Genomic DNA, 4,559 nt, shown 5'->3' with positions numbered 1-4,559 from the left:
TGATCTCAGAATATTTTGGCTCCAAGCCTTTGAGCTGTCAAGCACTTCTTCTCCAGCTTCCCAAAGAAAGCAGTCTTCCTAGTCAACACACGAAAGCAGAGGGAAGAAAGTGAGAGGCCAGGTGAGCCCACACCCCTAAACCTTGTGGCACCTTAACTCTTCTCAAGATTAGATTTTAAGATCCCGTAAATTCCCTTGACTTACTTTCATTAGCTCTTGTAAGGCTTCCATCACTAGAAGCCAGAGTTCTAACTAGAGCAGACACAGATTTGTATTACTATAAGGATTCTTGGAATTTATGGAGTTCAAAATCCTCACATTAAGTATTAGGAAGATGGATTAGTTAGAGAGGTTAAGTACCTTGCCTGATTACAACGAATTTGTAAGGACTTTGGAAACTGTGGCCCTCTCCAGGTTGGATCACTCACTCACTCACACACCAACGTTCCCCAGTACCGCAGTCAGGGTGCAGGGAGGTGGCCCAAGTTCTTGGCAAGCAGAGGCATCAAGCCAGGATTTGGATAAGAAATGAGCATGCTCAGGGTTTGTCTCTTTGGGGGAGCATGGTGGTATGGCCAAGCAATTCCTCTGACACAACAAAGGTAAACTCTCTGGTATATAGTATCCTGCCTGCCTGGTACAATCCTGGCTCCCTAGAACCACTGTTTTTTTTTTTTTTTTTTTAATTGAGGTACAGTTGACATATCATATTAAATTAGTTTCAAGCGTACAATAGTGATTCAACAATTCCATACATTATGAAATACTCACCACAATCAGCGAATTTGAATATTATTGACTATATTCCTTCCCTATGCTGTACTTTTCATCCCTGTAACTTCCATATTTTATAACTGGTAAATTTGTACCTCTTAATCTCCTTTGCCCATGTCACTCATCCCTCCCTTCCCCTTTGGCAACTACCCATTTGTTCTCTATATTTATAAGTTTGTTTCTCTCTTTTGTTGTTGTTTATTTGGTCATTTGTTTGTTTAAGATTCCACATATAAGTGAAGTCATATGGTAGATGTCGTGGCCTGGCCCATTTCACTTAGCATAATACCATCTAGCCCCACCATGTTTTCACGGATGGCAAGATTCCATTCTTTTTTAAGGCTGAGTAATAGTCTATTGTGTATATTTACTGCCTCTTTTTCAAATATTCATCAATCACTTGGAACCATTGTCTTTTGATTGATTGTTCTGTTTTCTTTGTCTGTTTCTGACCGAGTGAGATCCAAAACTAGTTCTATGGCTCTCCCAAGATTCTGGGAGCTACTAAGATCCTTCAATAAATCTCTTTCTGCTCCAATGAGCTAGAATTCTGTTTGAAACCAAGAACCTTGACCTAAACAAAATTTGGTACTTGGACATGCAGTGCTGTAATCTCACATGTGGAACCGGATTGCTGAAGATGGACTTTGAGCTGAGAAGGCACAGATACTGAAAGCAGAAAGCCGGGAACTCTTCATATGTGTGATATAAAATGTTGTCAAAATGTCCCATAGTGTACCTCGAAAAGTACACTACACTATGTGCTACTTTCCATTAGAGGAGTAAAAAAAAAATTGACGTAGAAGGAAGACACTTAATAGCAGTCCCCAGTATTCCTAAACTCCTTCCCAAATTTAGTACCATTCTGACATGGTTTTTGGCTGCCCCAGAAACTACAAAAAAACCCAGTGTGTTAAACACAGGGGATTTTCTTTTCTCACACTTGAAGATTCAATAATACTGAAGAGAGAGTCAGTCCATGCAGTTTATACATTCAAACTCAGAACCCCAAATCATCAAACAGTTAAATGATGAGTAGAGGCTACGAAGAGAGGGGAGGAAGTCCCATACCATAGAAATAGCTCATTGAGATCACACGGTATTTCTCTCACCTCTATTGCTTCGAGGCTTAAACCATCCTCCCACCTCCTTTTTCTCCCCATCCCGTTCCCTTCCTGTCCCTTTCTCCCTCTGCCGCTCTTTAATAACCTATGACCCTATGGCTATTTGGGCAGGCAGTATTCATTATTCTCCTCGGAGAAGAGAAGAGCCTGGCTTTGGAAGGCTGTGTAAGGTTTTCAACATTAAAAATCATGTGGCAAGACTCAGTGTTAATCGGAAGTTGGAGCAGATCTAGGTTTCCCGAGGCCTGAAGTTATGGCAATTTGTGGAAACTTTGTTAAGAAGAATCATAAACATTAAAAATACAAAATCAGATAGGAAAGTGGGTGAGAAAAAAAATTGCAACCAATTATAAATTCTATGAAGTTGACAAATCCACAAATATCACAGAATCCAGCAAAACAGCATAACATTTTAATAAACTGCCCAGCAGCCTTGTCCAATATGCTACCTCTCTAGGCTGCATATTCTGCTCATCTATTCAAATGCAAATAATTCTTAAAATCTACTTTTCTATAGAGAAAGTAAGATTTTTCAGTCAGTTCTCAGCACAGTGGGTTGAAATGTATTCTTTGTCATGGACAGTTTTAAAAAAACGCTTTGAGCTTCACCACTCATTTATTGCATGTAAGCTTAAGTTGGGGAAGAAGTTTCTACCATTCATGAGCCCTAACATTTCAGGGCATTTCAATTTTCTTGTGCAAGTTAATCTTAAATACTTTATGACAACCTTCCTTCAGTTGATGATTCACTGTAGCGGGGTAAGTTTTATGCTATTTTGTGGATTTGTGCAAGATTAACAAAATCAACTTGTGCAAGATTAACAAGATTAACTTGTGCAAGTTAATCTTAAATATTTTATGACAACCTTCCTTCAGTTGATGATTCACTGTAGCGGGGTAAGTTTTAGGCTATTTTGTGGATTTCAGTATTTGCTGTCAAATCGTCAAGGAACTTAAATCTTTCTCCAATGTGTTCATATAATTTACTACTCTTCATTAATTGGATTCAATTTATCCTTTTCTATTTGAAATTTATCTTTCTTAATGAATTACTGCTTTTGATGTGGTCTGAAGATTTGTTACAATTTACTTCTTGATAGAAAAATATCTATTGATCTCATGTAGAAATACACAAAAAACGGTTTTACCTTGGGATGTTATTATAATATAATTTAATATGCTTCATTGTTGACTATAGTCCTGACAGGGGAGAACTTCTAGTTTTGACTGGATGCCAAGGAGAACGGAAACGCCTGCTTACATGCCTAATGAATTTTGTGTTTAATAAATTGTTACACACTTAATGATAGGACAAATTTTCCACGTATGGATTGGCTTCTGAGTGCACATTTTTCAATTTTTTAAAAGATTTTACTTATTTATTTGACATAGTAAAAGAAGGAACATAAGCAGGGGGAGTAGGAGAGAGAGAAACTGAGCCAGGAGCCCCACATGGGGCTTGATCCCAAGACCCTGGGATCATGACCTGAGCCGAAGGCAAACGCTTAACTGACTAAGTCACTCAGGCTCCCCTGGCTGCACATCTTTTAAAAATGTTTCTCCTCCACTGCCCATAGACTTCTGGCACTTGGGACTAAAGGTTGTTCATATGGCGTCCAAACTTTCGGCCCCATCTTCAGTATCATGAAATTAGGTGAGCTGGTGTGGTTGAGGTAGACATACTCCTATAGTGGCCCAGCCAAGAAGGCTGACAATAACACACAGAGCAGCCTAGGAGGCACATAAGTACATCTGGAAAATGTTGGCAAAAGGGTAGTTGAGGTAGAAAGAGATAATAGTCTTGCAGACAAAATATCTTACTCCTATCAAATTACAAAAATATCTGACTGTGTGAGCCCAATAGTAGCGCCTTGGAAGAGGCTCAGATAAGTGAGGGGCCCTGGAGGTGAAGCTTCATTAGCGTTATGGTGAATACGCCTCTGCTATTTCCATAACGTGTTTCTCGTTTTAATTTATATCCACTTTTATTGAACTAGAACAGACACATAACATTGTGTAAGTTTAAGGTGAGTAATATGATGATTTCATGTTTGTATATATTGTTAAGTGTTTGCCACAATAAGGTTAGTTAGCACATGGTTGACCTCACATAATTACCATTTTGTTGTTATGGTGAGAAAATTAAAGCTCTACTTTCATAGCAACTTTGGGGTACACAATGCAGTATTGTTAGCTATTGTCACCATGCTATACATTGGCCCCCTGGAATTTATTCATACCGTAACTGAAAGTTTGTAGCCTTTGACCAACATCCCCCCATTTCCCCTGCACTTCAGCCCCTGACAATCACCATTCTATTCTGTTTCTGGGAGTTCAATGTTTTTAGATTTCACATATAAGTCTTTGTCTTTCTCGATCTGAATTACTTCACTTAGTATAATGCCCTCAAGGTCCATTCACGGTGTTTCAAGTGGCAGGATTTCCTTCTTTTTTTATGGAGGAATAATAATTCATTGTGTAGATATACCACATTTTCTTTATCCATTCATCTGTTGATGGGCACTTAGATTATTTCTATGTCAAGGCTATTGTAGATAATGCTGCAATGAACATGGTGGGGGGTGTAGATATCTCTTTGAGAGAGGGATTTTATTTTGGAATATATCCCTATAAGTGGGATTGCTGGATCAGGGGTAGTTC

General features: G+C 38.7%; 1 protein-coding gene across 1 annotated transcript in view; it reads right to left on the bottom strand.

The window, feature by feature from the left end:
* LRAT (lecithin retinol acyltransferase) overlaps positions 1–4,559 on the bottom strand; it is a 134,697-nt gene that overhangs the window by 87,182 nt on the left and 42,956 nt on the right. The gene's annotated exons all lie outside the window — the stretch shown is intronic.

The sequence above is a fragment of the Mustela lutreola genome, chromosome 1 (assembly GCF_030435805.1).
Source record: "Mustela lutreola isolate mMusLut2 chromosome 1, mMusLut2.pri, whole genome shotgun sequence".
NCBI classification, from domain to species: domain Eukaryota; kingdom Metazoa; phylum Chordata; class Mammalia; order Carnivora; family Mustelidae; genus Mustela; species Mustela lutreola.
This window is presented reverse-complemented; position numbering and strand designations above follow the sequence as displayed.